The sequence below is a fragment of the Dendrobates tinctorius genome, unplaced genomic scaffold (assembly GCF_039654945.1).
Source record: "Dendrobates tinctorius isolate UK_male_01 unplaced genomic scaffold, ASM3965494v1 ptg000067l, whole genome shotgun sequence".
Classification (NCBI taxonomy): Eukaryota; Metazoa; Chordata; class Amphibia; order Anura; family Dendrobatidae; genus Dendrobates; species Dendrobates tinctorius.
This window is the reverse complement of record NW_027361735.1, coordinates 5775829-5790816: the sequence shown is the minus strand read 5'-3', so window position 1 is coordinate 5790816 and position 14988 is coordinate 5775829. Positions and strand designations below refer to the sequence as shown.

At 43.8% G+C, this 14988-nt stretch overlaps 1 long non-coding RNA gene across 1 annotated transcript in view; it reads left to right on the top strand.

Moving 5' to 3' along the window:
• The window catches only part of LOC141095140 (uncharacterized), a 145564-nt gene that overhangs the window by 115108 nt on the left and 15468 nt on the right, over window positions 1-14988 (top strand). Inside the window, exon 3 of the long non-coding RNA XR_012233318.1 lies at window positions 10845-10978. This is a non-coding gene — a long non-coding RNA (uncharacterized lncRNA). The remainder of the gene's footprint in view (window positions 1-10844; window positions 10979-14988) is intronic.

Genomic DNA, 14988 nt, shown 5'->3' with positions numbered 1-14988 from the left:
ATAATTGAAGAATTGGGAGCCAGAGTTCGGCGGCTTACGCACCCGGATATGTTTGCCATCAAGGGCCCCAATACAATTAGGAAACTGGCATTCCTCCTCAAAGTCCCTTGATATCCTCAACCAGTCTTCCATCCTGGGCTTGGGCATGACGAGTTGATGCAGTCTTGACCATATTTCACTACATGTCGACCTGACTATGCCAGAAATGGTAGATCTTCCAATGAGAAACTTATGGTGGAGGGCGGCATAAGACAGGCCAGTGGACAGGAAACTGAAGAACAACAGAAATGTAACATTTTAGAATGCACAAATTAACTAAAAACCAGGTACATACATACCAAACTTGTTATTAATTCAGATCTACTAACACACATATATTTGGTCGCACAATGACTAAGTGATATTCAGTACATATTACACATAACATTCTGGTCTGTAAGTTTAAACATATCTGGAATAAGATGAGGGCATTAAACTTAGTCCAAGAAACAAAAAATACATACTTTGGGCAACACATCATGAACATAGAGAATGTGGTTGTGTAGTACATACCGTAATGTGAGTAGAAGTCGCTCTTCTGCAGATATAGCTTTGCGCATCCTTGTGTCCTGAAAGGTTATCCCAGGGCGCACTGTCTCCAAGAGTAGATCAAATGTTGCAAGGCTCATGCGACAGTATTGGTAGAATTTTTCCGGATGCTCCCGCAGAGAAGAATAGAGGCGGTGAAAATGACCTCTTGTGAGTCGTTGCCTCAAAAGTGGATGGACCCACATGCGTCTCCTCCTCCACGGATCCACTATCACTGGGTATGGTTGACAAAAGCCAGTTGAAGAGAACCTGCTCAGTTGTGTTGAAACTCAGACCCTCTGCCATGTTGCACATACAACACCAACACACCTTGTGATGGCAAGGTCACAAATGGACAGAATGGAGGCAGCCACATGTTCCTGAGCCAATAAATAGGGTGCAGGCTAATGATTTAAATAGTTAGCAGGCCTCAAAACCATTAAATGTCCATTTTGCAAGCCTGCGAGAAAATCTCGCCATACGGATGCCATACAGATTACATACGGATTACATACGGATGCTGACATGCGCAAAATACGCGACCACACCTTGCTTACGGATGACATAAGGAGCACTATTTAGGGGTCATTCATCCGTATTACGCATGTAAACTATGGACCCTATTTTACGTCGGTTAGTGTGACTCCAGCCTTACTTTAAATGTTACCCCACAAGGGTGTGAAAGGACAATAGAAAAAATTGGAGTCCGGCTCAACAGGACTGGATTTTCCTTTTATTTTTCAAAAGAAATTATAGTGCACACAAAAGAAAATTTTCATGGTCGACATGACCCAGTCGACACGTTTCAACTGCACTAAGCATTCTTACTCATGAGTAATTGCAAACATTAGGTACAATCGACTTTCAGGTTGGCTGCCTGAGGTGAGTGAATGACCTTAGATATGATATTATTGACCATGATTTAAAAATAAGCCACAATGCTTAAATTTTGCTAATCAGCTCATACCTTATATTTATATTTTGGTAAACTTGAGACATTTATAATCCCACGCTATGTATAGAAATGTGAACCTGGGTCAAAATGCCTCCAGTGCTCTATAGAACACTAGACATAACAGATCATTACTTGGAGAGCTGAACTCTTTTGATCAGCAGAAAATGCCAAAAATGAATCAACATTTTTCAACTTAAGAAAATTGAGCAAATTGTATGAAATGAACACTGACGTCTTACATTTTACTCTTGAGAGAACTTGCTGTTGTGATAGACGCGCATCTAGGACATGGGGGAAAAAAATATTAATTTGTTTATTTTTAGGCAGAGTGGAAAGAATTATAGAGAACCCAATTATATTTCCATAAGCATGAATGATTAGGAACAGCCAACACAGAAAATAGATTTTGTGACAAGCAATATAGCTATCAGCGCTCTTTCCATTGCTTCAATTTTGACATAATGGAAGTTATGAAAAATGGGATGTTTCACTGTGGCTTTTGTCTGCAATCCCAGCGTTTACAATCATTTGAATAATAATAATTTTTATACAGAGCAAAAAGATAATATTCTTTAGAAGGAGACTTTTGTCCCTGACAATAGTACATTTTACAGTTAACTCTTTTTATTTTCTTTGAGTTTGCTAATTCGACAGTTTACCAGTCATCATTAAAGATGACCTGGTAAGTCTGTTTTAAAAAATACTTATACTTCTTAAGAAATATCAATTTTGGAAAATCTGATTTTATAACTCTTTGCAGTACAGTTACTCCTTTTAGGAAAATATAAATATAAATATAAATAAAAATGGCCAATACCAATAATGGGAGTGACAAAGCACACCATAATTATGGAGCAATTTTTATTTTTGATGGGGGACTTTGTTCTCTTTATAAAAAATAAGCTATGTGTAATAATGAGAAATGACAAAGGTCAAAAAGTATTGAACACACTTACTGAAATTCATTTAATACTTCGCACAAAAGCCTTTGATGGTGATGTCAGCTTCAAGACTTCTGTATGAAAAAACTAGTAGCATGCATTGCTCAGGTGCGAATTTGTCAAATTCTTCCACACAAACACTTCTTCAAATTCTGAAGGTTCTTTTGGCTCCTTCTATGAAATCTTAGCTTTAGTTCCTTCCATAACTTTTTTATTAGATTCAGGTAAGGTGACTGGCTGAAATTCTTGATTTTTTCAACACCATGATGTTCCCACCTCAAATCTTCACTGTTGGTATGGTGTTTTGGTGTGATATCATATGTAGTGTCTTTTGGCCTCCAAACACAATGTGTATTATGGCATTCAAAAAGTTCAATTTTAGCCTTATGTAACCAGACTGTAACAACCCTGCTGACATCGCTGCATGGCCTCCCATTCCCCACTCACCAACTTTCTCGCTGCTCCAGGCCATGCTGTGATTTCTGTCTACTGCCAGCTCCATGCTCTGTCTCCTGTCTGCTCTGTGCATGTTTCCTGGCTGTGTGTATAGGGAGGCGGCACCAGAACTCTCTGGTTCTTATGGAGTCAGGATGCACCTGTCTAATGTGTCCCTGACCAATTACCAAGAGCCGTCTAGTATTTATGGCAGCTCCACCCACTGGAACCTTGCCTGTACAATGTGTTAACTCAGTTAGTGTCTTGCTACTGAGCTGCCAGGTCTTGCTCTGTGTTTCCCCTTCTCTGGAGGTCTGACTTATAGCTTTGCTTGGTACTCTCTGTCTGCACTCCAGGAGGCAGAATGTCCTGGTCTCTGTGTCTTTGTCCTAGCTTTGCCTTGTACCTGTTTTGCCGCGCTCCAGGAGGCAGTATTTCCTGGTCCCTGTGCTGTAGCTCCAAGCCTTGCTTTGTATCTGTGTATACTCTGGCCTCTGCGTCCTTGGTCCTGTTCCTTGTCTCGCACTATTACCTTGTCTGAACTCTGTCTTACCTTTGTCTGTCTGTCTCCTTGTCTCTGGATTCTTTCCCTGCTGTGTCTTTCCCTGTGTCCTCTCTGTCTGCTCATGCTTTGCTCTCTTGCGGTTCTGCCTGTGCTCCATACTCTTGCGGTTCTGCTTTGTCCTGCTTCTGCTGCTGCAGAACCTCTTGCTGCTCTCCACCTCTTCTCCGCAGCCTTGCGGTTCTCCTCCTGTATGAACAGGTCCAAACCAGTTCCTTCATACTCCACTCTTTCCTGTCTGTACCCGTACCTGCTCCTCCTGTGTGAACAGGTCTCTACTGTTACGGGCTGGTGGAACGCACCAAATAATAAAGATGAAATAATATATGAGGTGCGTTCACAGCCCGTGATCCACCGTGCAGAGGTGACTAACTGCAGCTAAACAATGATGAGAAGGTTTGAAGGGGAACCACAAACCCAGTGCTAGCAGGAACGAACTCAGTTACTTCACATAGTTCGCGCCAAGCGGCGAGCAACCACAACCTGTTAACGACAGAGGTCACGGTAATGTGAACCACCGCTTGTAGCGGGTGCAATGTCAGCCCTGACGGAAACCACTATCCAGCCTGTCAACTGTGCTGGAAAGCGCACATACCGCGCACGGCACTGCTCTGGTGGACGCTGCTGTCACAGTAGTCCAGAGACCTGTACTGGCCGACGCCCAGGGCGCCAGTGGATGATGAGGAGACACACTGCGGCACTAAGCAGTGTCAGAGCTGAGGTGCTGACTCTGATTCCTAACCCTAACTCATGCGTAATATCCAAGGAGGGGGGGATTATAATGCATCAGTCACCAGGCTCATTCATCCATCATCACACATACACTAAGCACTATAGCCTCAGAGTCTATCATAGCACATGGCAGGACGGCTATGCAAACCTTTTATAGCTGTGTCCTTCCAGAACCTTCCTGATCCCCCTGATGGTCCAATCAGAACTGGAGAAGGACCTGAGCATGTGACTCCCGATCCCCAATGGGAGATCGTCTCGTGAGCATGCTCAGTGGAGCGACGGAAGGACTTAGACTCTGCATTCTTTTGCTGCTGGCCAGGCTGCACTGTCATAACTGGACCAGAGGTGGCAGCAGCAACCGAGCTCACACTGCTGGTGTGAGTAGAACGCCGGATTGAGGAGTCTGCTGAGCAGGCTCCACTGCAGCCGAAGGAGAATCGGAGACCGTCGATGGCAAGGCTTGGGATTCCCGCTGTGCAGCGCCCGGAACCCGACGCCTAACATCTACCTGTTTCTTCATACTCCACTCTTTCCTGTCTGTACCCATACCTGCACCTCCTGTGTGAACAGGTCCAAACCTGTTCCATCATACTCCACTCCTTCCTGCTTATATCTGTACCTTCACCTCCTGTGTGAACAGGTCCAAACCTGTTTTGTCATACTCCACTCCATTCTGCCTGTTCCAGTACCTACACCTGCTGTGTGAACGGGTCTCTACTTGTTGTATACCACTCCTGTGTCTCAGCCATGCCAGCCTGTCCCTGTGTCTCAGCTGTGCCAGCCTGCCCTGTGTCTCAGCTGTGCCAGCCTGCCCTGTATCTCAGCCGTGCCAGCCTGCCCTGTGTCTCTGCCATGTCAGCCTGCCCTGTGTCTCTGCCGTGCCAGTCTGCCCTGTCTCCCCAAGTGGGATCAGCAGCCACAACCAGACACCACCCTTGAGTGGCACCTGGCAGCTGCCTGCCGCACAAGCCTGACCTCACCATCAGAGGCTCCAGCGAAAACCAAGGCAACTATCTTAGTCACGCCCCTTCCAGGGTAGTCTGGTTTGTGGCACAGAGGGGCCACAACCCCCTGGCTCATGCCCACCAGTCAGGGCATGAGCGTGACACAGATTATATTCTCCCAGTATTTCACACATTTGTCTAAATGTTTTTGAGCAAACTTTAAACATGCTTGAACAGGATTTTTGTTCAGCAATGGAGTCTTGCATGGTGAGTGTACATACAGGCCATGGAGGTTGAGTGTGTCACCTATTGTTTTCTTTGAAACAATTGTACCTGTTGATTCCTTATTTTTCTATGGCTCTCCACAGGTGGTCATTGGCTCTTGGTCAACTCTTCCAATAATTCTTTTTACTCCTGTCTAAAATCTGGAGGGGAGCATGTGGTTGTGGCTGGCTTATGGTGAAATTATGTTCTTTTCACTTCTGGATAATTGTCTCAAAGTGCTCATTGGAACCTTCAGTAGTTTATAAATTTTTTATGTAACCAGTGTCATCAGTATGTTTTGCAACAATAAGATTTTGAAGGTTTTGAAGACAACTCACTGGTTTAACCCATCATGAGATATTTCTTGCATTGAACCTTGGTAATGAGACATCTTTTTATAGGCCATAAAATTGAAATAGTTGATATTATTTTTCACTAAGTGGTAGAAATTGCATTCTAAATACTGATAGATTTCAGCTGAAGTCATGATTTTCCATGGCTTGTTGCACCTATCTTCATTTGTTCAATGCTTTTTCCTTGTGTCTTTTAATCATAACATAACTTAATTTATGGACATCTATGGATTTATTTATTTGCCAGTGTGGATTGGATGGGTCGTTACGTTGTCAATATCTGGTGAGAATTTCATGTCAATATCACCTGAAGAAATATATTTGCTTAGAAAAATGTTGACATGTACCCAATGTACAGTATATATACAGTATGTACACTACCGTTCAAAAGTTTGGGGTCACCCAGACAATTTTGTGTTTTCCGTGAAAACTCATACTTTTATTAATCAAATGAGTTGCCAAATGAATTTAAAACCTAGTCCAGACATTGACAAGATTAGAAAAAAAGATCTTTATTTGAAATAATAATTTTCTCCTTCAAACTTTGCTTTCGTCAAAGAATGCTCCCTTTGCAGCAATTACAGCATTGCAGACCTTTAGCATTCTGTTAGTTAATTTGCTGAGGTAATCTGGAGAAATTTCACCCCATGCTTCAAGAAACCCCTCCCATAAGTTGGTTTGGCTTGATGGGCACTTTTTGCATACTATACAGTCAAGCTGCTCCCACAACAGCTCAATGAGGTTGAGATCTGGTGACTGCACTGGCCACTCCATTACAGATAGAATACCAGCTGCCTGCTTCTTCCCTATATAGTTCTTGCATAATTTGGAGATGTGCTTTGGGTCATTGTCCTGTTGTAGGATGAAATTGGCTCCAATCAAGCTCTGTCCACAGGGTATGGCATGGCATTGCAAAATCAAGTGATAGCCTTCCTTATTCAAAATCCCTTTTACCTTGTACAAATCTCCCACTTTACCAGCACCAATGCAACCCCAGACCATCACATTACCTCCACCATGCTTGACAGATGGCATCAGGCACTCTTCCAGCATCTTTTCAGCTGTTCTGCGTCTCACAAATGTAAATCTTATGTGTGATCCAAACACCTCAAGCTTCGATTCGTCTGTCCATATCACTTTTTTCCAATGTCTGTGTTCTTTTGCCCATATTCCTTTTATTAGCCAGTGTCAGATATGGCTTTTTCTTTGCCACTCTGTCCTGAAGGCCAGCATCCCAGAGTCGCCTCTTCACTGTTGATGTTGACACTGGCATTTTGCCTGTACTATTTAATGAAGCTGACAGTTGAGGACCTGTGAGGCGTCGATTTCTCAAACTACAGACTCTAATGTACTTGTCTTGTTGCTTAGTTGTGCAAGCGGTGCCTCCCAATTCACTTTCTACTCTGGTTAGAGCCTATTTTTGCTCTCCTCTGAAGGGAGTAGCACACACACTGTTGTAGGAAATCTTCAGTTTCTTGACCTTTCCAGAGTCATGATGCTCATATGCAGATTAAATCTGTATTTTCGGAGTTTGTGTTGATCCTAATGACCTGCTATGTAGGCATCCCATGCCATTGATTGCTGTTTGCATGGATAGTTATGGTTCCACCAATTAAAACCAATTACCTGATTTATGACTAATGTTTTTCCAAGGTTAAATGGGCTTGATTGAAAAATGTCTAACACCATAAACTACTGCATTGTAGATTCAAGTAGACATAACACTGATTAATATACAGTCATATGTTAAAGTTTGGGCACCCCTATTAATGTTAACCTTTTTTCTTTGTAACAATTTTGGTTTTTGCAACAGCTATTTCAGTTTCATATATCTATTAACTGATGGACTCAGTTATATTTCTGGATTCAAATGAGGTTTATTGTACTAACAGAAAATGTGCAATCTGCATTTAAACAAAATTTGACTGGTGCAAAAGTATGGGCACCCTTATCATTTTCTTGATTTGAACACTCCTAACTACTTTTTACTGACTTCCTGAAGCACTAAATTGGTTTTGTAACCTCATAGAGCTTTGAACTTCATAGCCAGGTGTATCAAATCATGAGAAAAGTTATTTAAGGTGGCCACTTGCAAGTAGTTCTCCTATTTGATTCTCCTATGAAGAGTGGCATCATGGGCTCCTCAAAACAACTCTCAAATGATCTTAAAACAAAGATTATTCAACATAGCTTTTCAGGGGAAGGATACAAAAAGTTGTCTCAGAGATTTAACCTGTCAGTTTCCACTGTGAGGAACATAGTAAGGAAATGGAAGAACACATGTACAGTTCTTGTTAAGCCCAGAAGTGGCAGGCCAAGAAAAATATCAGAAAGGCAGAGAAGAAGAATGGTGAGAACAGTCAAGGACAATCCACAGACCACCTCCAAAGACCTGCAGCATCATCTTGCTGCAGATGGTGTCACTGTGCATCGGTCAACAATACAGCGCACTTTGCAGAAGGAGAAGCTGTATGGGAGAGTGATGCGAAAGAAGCCGTTTCTGCAAGCACGCCACAAACAGAGTCGCCTGAGGTATGCAAAAGCACATTTGGACAAGCCAGTTACATTTTGGAAGAAGGTCTTGTGGACTGATGAAACAAAGATTGAGTTGTTTGGTCATACAAAAAGGCGTTATGCATGGAGGCTAAAAAACACAGCATTCCAAGAAAAACACTTGCTACCCACAGTAAAATTTGGTGGAGGTTCCATCATGCTTTGGGGCTGTGTGGCCAATGCCGGCACCGGGAATCTTGTTAAAGTTGAGGGTCGCATGGATTCAACTCAGTATCAGCAGATTCATGACAATAATGTGCAAGAATCAGTGACAAAGTTGAAGTTACGCAGGGGATGGATATTTCAGCAAGACAATGATCCAAAACACCGCTCCAAATCTACTCAGGCATTCATGCAGAGGAACAATTACAATGTTCTGGAATGGCCATCCCAGTCCCCAGACCTGAATATCATTGAACATCTGTGGGATGATTTGAAGTGGGCTGTCCATGCTTGGCGACCATCAAACTTAACTGAACTGGAATTGTTTTGTAAACAGGAATGGTCACAAATATCTTCATCCAGGAACTCATTAATAGCTACAGGAAGCGACTAGAAGCTATTATTTTTGCAAAAGGAGAATCTACGAAATATTAATGTCACTTTTATGTTGAGGTGCCCATACTTTTGCACCGGTCAAATTTTGTTTAAATGCAGATTGAACATTTTCTGTTAGTACAGAAAATCTCATTCGAATCCAGAAATATAACTGAGCCAATCAGATATTAGATATATGAAACTGAAATAGCTGTTGCAAAAACCAAAATTGTTATAAAGAAAAAAGGTTAACATTAATAGGGGTGTACATCGTGCTTAGTGAATATTTATTATTATCCCAAGTAGGATACATTATGTGATTTTACAAATCTCTTTTAGATATTTTGCAGAAAGAAATGTAATGAGGTTTAATTCATTTCGCGTCGTACAGCAATTTGTGGTACCCTTAAACAGTTTGAATTCTTCACTGTGATTATCTTAAAGACAAAGTTATCTCACCCAAAGTACTTAAAAGATACTTCTCAGAAGTTTTATAAGCTTTTATATGGATACAGTTACTAAGGAAACCAACTCCTTGGCAACCATGATACATTCTCATCACGTCTGCATTTCAATTTGTCTCTCACTCAGAAGAGAGATTCTGCTGTTTAGCTCAGAGAACAAATGTACAATGGAAACGGCGAGAACAGTCAAAAATGTGCAAATAAAATGAGATTCTTGCATCAATCTTGTCAAAATCTGTTAGGACTATTTTATTAATAATTTTAACACTGGCCTTAAGGATGTCGACAAACGTGCCTGAGTGCTAACGACAAACAAAGTGTTTAGCATTTCGGTTACAGTCCTTGTTTGCTGATCTGCAATGCAGCAAACATCCAAAAGCAGAAACTGTGTCATCGCGTCACTATATTTCTTATCAATTCTTTTCCTGTTCATTGGAAGGAGTTAGCTCAAGGTGACATCTACCAAGGCAAAAAGAACTTATTTTGCTGCTAAGCATTTTGTTGTTCAAGTTAAAAAATTTTTATGAAAATAATAGAATTTTGAAAATCATTTAAATAGCAACCATTTAAAATTTCTGGTTCATATTAAAATGCGTGCCTCTGTGTGCCCTCTAGGCAAGAATGAAGCACGTGTGTGCCCTGTAGGTAATAGTGATGAGTGGGCACTAAATGCATGCCTCTGTGTGCCCTCTAGGCAAGTGTGAAGAGCGCACTAAAATGTGTGTCTCTGTGTGCCCTCTAGGCTAGAGTGAAGCGCGAGTGTGCCCTGTAGGTAATAGTGATGAGTGGGCACTAAATGCATGCCTCTATGTGCCCTCTAGGCAAGTGTGAAGAGCGCACTAAAATGTGTGTCTCTGTGTGCCCTCTAGGCTAGAGTGAAGCGCGTGTGTGCCCTGTAGGTAATAGTGATGAGTGAGCACTAAATGCATGCCTCTGTGTGCCCTCTAGGCTAGAGTGAAGCGTGTGTGTGCCCTGTAGGTAATAGTGATGAGTGGGCACTAAATGCATGCCTCTATGTGCCCTCTAGGCAAGTGTGAAGAGCGCACTAAAATGTGTGTCTCTGTGTGCCCTCTAGGCTAGAGTGAAGCGCGTGTGTGCCCTGTAGGTAATAGTGATGAGTGAGCACTAAATGCATGCCTCTGTGTGCCCTCTAGGCTAGAGTGAAGCGCGAGTGTGCCCTGTAGGTAATAGTGATGAGTGGGCACTAAATGCATGCCTCTATGTGCCCTCTAGGCAAGTGTGAAGAGCGCACTAAAATGTGTCTCTGTGTGCCCTCTAGGCTAGAGTGAAGCGCGTGTGTGCCCTGTAGGTAATAGTGATGAGTGAGCACTAAATGCATGCCTCTGTGTGCCCTCTAGGCTAGAGTGAAGCGCGTGTGTGCCCTGTAGGTAATAGTGATGAGTGAGCACTAAATGCATGCCTCTGTGTGCCTTCTATGCTCTAGTCTTGAGCGAACACTAAAATGTGTGCCTGTGTACGCCCTCTAGGCAATAGTAATGAGCAAGCACTAAAATGCGTGTCTCTGTGTGCCCTCTAGGCAATTGTGACGAGTGGGCACTAAATGCATGAATCTGTGTGCCCGCTAGGCAATAGTGAAGAGCGCACCTTGATAAAGTACAGCGAAATGCGTGTCGGTGGCGGTGGGCTCAGGTCCAGGCTGACGCAATATGGGTAAGCACTATGCTAAGATGATTCATGTTATTTCTTATGCACATGCAATGGACATTTTCGTTTGAAATAGGATCTGATTGTGTACCCTGTATTTGTGTCCATGATCTGTTGCAGCACTGCAGCGTTTTGTACATTTTTGCAAAGTGACCTTGGCAATCACTACCTGATCCTTTAGTGTATAATTGTTTGTATTTTCATCTACTTGATTCATGTTTAATAAAGTTTGTATACTTTAATATTAATATGGACTCTATACTCTATACTCTATACTCTATACTTCGTGGTCTCTTGGTTTTCATAATTAGATTTGGGAGTGTCCTTTAGGGTGCCTACATTATCCTAAATATGGTTGCTGGTTGTTTTGGTATCCCCATAGCTACTATATCTTTTTTGGTCTGTATTCATATTCAAATAGTGAAGAGCGCGCAGTTTTTGCTTTTTTTTGTATATCATGTTTCAGATTAAGGCCTCTTTCACACATCAGGTTTTCGCCGTCAGGCGCGATCCGTCGCTTTTGACAGAAACCGGATCCGGCGAAATGCAATGCCGGATCCGGTTTCCCCCCCATTGACTTGCATTTGCGCCGGATCGCGCCGGATGGCCATGCGTTTCATCCGGTTTTCGCCGGATCCGGCAATGTGTCGCAATGTGTCGTGATCCGGCGTCTGGAAAAAACGTCTACTGTAACGTTTTTTGTCTCCGGCGAAAAAGCCGGACACGCCGGATCCGGCGCGTCCGGCTTTTTCACACAATGAAAGCCTATGAGCGCCGCAATGCGCCGGATCCGTTTTTTTTGGTCTGAGCATGCTCAGTAGCTCTGCCCACAGGAGATATATAAAAGGAAGACAATGGGACCCTCAGCCACACCCAACATGCCACCCAAGACAGCAACCAGGCGCAGGAGAAGGCAGCAGACATCTGCAGCAGCAGCACCATCAGCAACACCCCAAATGGAGCAGCATGCTGAACGGGAGGGGAGTCCAGAAGCAGATGAGAGACGGTAATTATCAAATCCCCCATTCCTCCAAACTAGGGCCATGGAATATCAAGATATTCTTTGGCCCTTTGTTTCTCTTTATTCAACAGCCGCCAAAGAGATGCAGCAGCAGCACCATCAGCACCACCCCAAATGGAGCAGCATGCTGAACGGGAGGGGAGTCCAGAAGCAGATGAGAGACGGTAATTATCAAATCCCCCATTCCTCCAAACTAGGGCAATGGAATATCAAGATATTCATTGGCCCTTTGTTTCTCTTTATTCAACAGCCGCCAAAGAGATGCAGCAGCAGCAGCAGCAGCAGAAATGGCATCACTGGCAGCAGCAATACCCACAGCCATGGAGTCTGGCCATCAACAGGACAGCACATCTTCTTCTGGGAGCCCTCCCTCGCATCGTCAGCGTTTGACGGTAAGTTTTTATTTCCAAAATCCATCATCTCTGTAATATATGTCTATTCATTGCCTTTTATTTCAAAACAGGAATCACAAGATGAAGAGGAGCTCCCAGAAGAAGAAGGAAGGGGTGGACAGACGCTTGGAGTGGGCTCACAATTCGTAAGTTTTTTGCATCAAACGCAGAAACACAACATCACACTGCACACAACACATAGAAAACAATGTTCTGCAGACCACACACAGCAAACAAATGCCTACATCCAAACTCATAACATTTTTTGTTTTCTTCTCTAGTCTTCCCAATCTGGTGCTCGGCCAAGAGGTCCTCGCAGTGCCTCCCAGGGTCGTCGGCGACAGCAACGCGGCGGTCACCAGCGTGTAAGTATAAATATTTTTGCTTTGTTTTTTTGCACTTTTTATTTCATTTCTTTTGTGGAGGCTAATTATGTTATTTTTGTCTTTTTCTTTCACAGCCTTCACAGCGTGCTCCCGACTCTGACGGTGAGGATGGAGGGATTGATGTGGACCGCCTCATCAATCTCGTCAGAGAAAGGGAGCCGCTCTGGAATATGGCTGACCGCCGCCACGCTGACCTGATCATTACCCGACGACTCTGGGAGGAAATCTGTTCTCTCCTTGTGGGCCGCTGGGAGGACCTCGAAGCTCGGGACCAGATTAAAGAGCGTAAGTATATACAGTACCGGTTGCTTGATGTAAACCAGTGTTTCCCGAACTCCAGTCCTCGTGGTCCCCACGGATCATGTGTTCAGGATTTCTATTTACTATTGAAATCCTGAAAACATGACCCCTGGGGACCATGAGGACTGGAGTTTGTGAAACACTGATGTTGTATACTAACCACTCCTTTCTCGTTTCAGGGAACAGAATTGTGAATCGGTGGCGGTCTGTGAGGGATCGTTTCAAGAAGGAGTTCAATAAAGAGATGCGGGCCCCGAGTGGATCTGGAGGACGCAGGAGCAAGTACAAGTACGCACAAGCCCTGTCGTTCCTCCGGGAAACAATGCTCACCAGAAGGTAAATATTACACACCACATGTGAAAAAGATGTAACTTTTTTTTTTCAGCCAGGGCCATACCATGTCAGTATTTTAATTGTTTTTTTTTCTCTTTATTCCACAGCACGGTGAGCAGCACTCGGGAGCCTGCACGATTGGACCCTTCTGAGGCGATCCCTGAGGAGACCGGCACCGAGGGACACTTCGACCGCCCCGGTACATCTGCACCTTCCCTGCCTTCCCACACATTCGACCCATCTGTCCCATCCACCAGCACAGGAGCATCGTGGCCGCCTACATTACATGAAGCTGCTGGTGAGGAGATCGCTTTCCCTTTACCCCACCCTTCTGCCCCTGCCGCCTCTAGTACACCTGCGGGTACTGGGCGGCAGCGGCAGAGGGGTCAGGAAAAGAGTTATGCGCAAGAGTAATTGCATCTGAATGCATCTTTCCAGAACTGTCTCAAAGTCTTGTCAGAGCAAATCTCCGCAGGCTTTCAGCAGATCAACTCCAGCATTCTGGAGGTGAAGACACTTCTGCAAACCATGCATTCAGAAGCAAGATCTTCGCCAAACCACACCTTTTTCAGGTCTGTTGTGGAGCGCATGGAAACGCTCTCTCCTGCCCAGCAGATGCATGTAATGCATTCGTGCCACGGTGCTCTACAGCAGGTTACCTCCCAACCTCCACCTCCCACCACTGTAGTTCCTCCACCTGCACCCCCTCCAGCCACTTTCCATCCTCCCCCTCCTATTACATCTGCACCCCCTCCAGCCACTTTTCATCCTCCCCCTCCTACTACATACCAGCAACCTGCCCAGTACCAGCAACCTCACCAGTACCAGCAACCTCCCCAGTACCAGTCATCTCCCCACTTCCAGCAACCTGCCCCGTACCAAACTCCTTCCCCGTACCAAACTCCTTCCCCGTACCAAACTCCTTCCCCATACAACTTTCCATCAACATCATCTGCTCCTACAGTCCCTGCCCAACCCTCCACTCCACCACCCACCACCTCTTCTGCTTCCCACATGTCCACCCATTCTGTAGTTTTTTCCACACCTTCACCTCTAACTGTTCCTTCCCCACCACGATCCCAGTCCTCTCTCCACACACCCAGTGTCGAAGTGTCCCGCAGCCCCTCCAGCAGTATTTCCACCCCACAATACACAGAATTGTAATGTGTGTTTTTTAATAAAAATGCCCATTGGGTTTAAAACCTTTATTAAAAAAGTTTTTTGCACTTTAAAAAATTTAAAAAAAAAAAAAAAATTTTAAATAAAAGTTAAATTATCGTTTCACAATGGTTGTCTGTCTTTTCTTTCTGCGGCGAACTATGTTTAAAAAAAAGGTTAAATACAGGGTATTTCAAAGGTAAAAAGGTATTCAAAACCAGGTATATAACTGTGGGTAAATTTTAGCTTTTTGCCACAGTTGTGTTCCTGGTTGTGTTTGAAGCAAAGTATTTCACCTAAAAAGTTGTGTTTATTGTTGGTGATTTCCTAACAATGTACACAACTTTTGTTAAAAGGTGAAATACTTTGCATAAAACACAACCAGGTACACACCTGTGGCCTAAAGCTAAAAATAGTAAGACCATG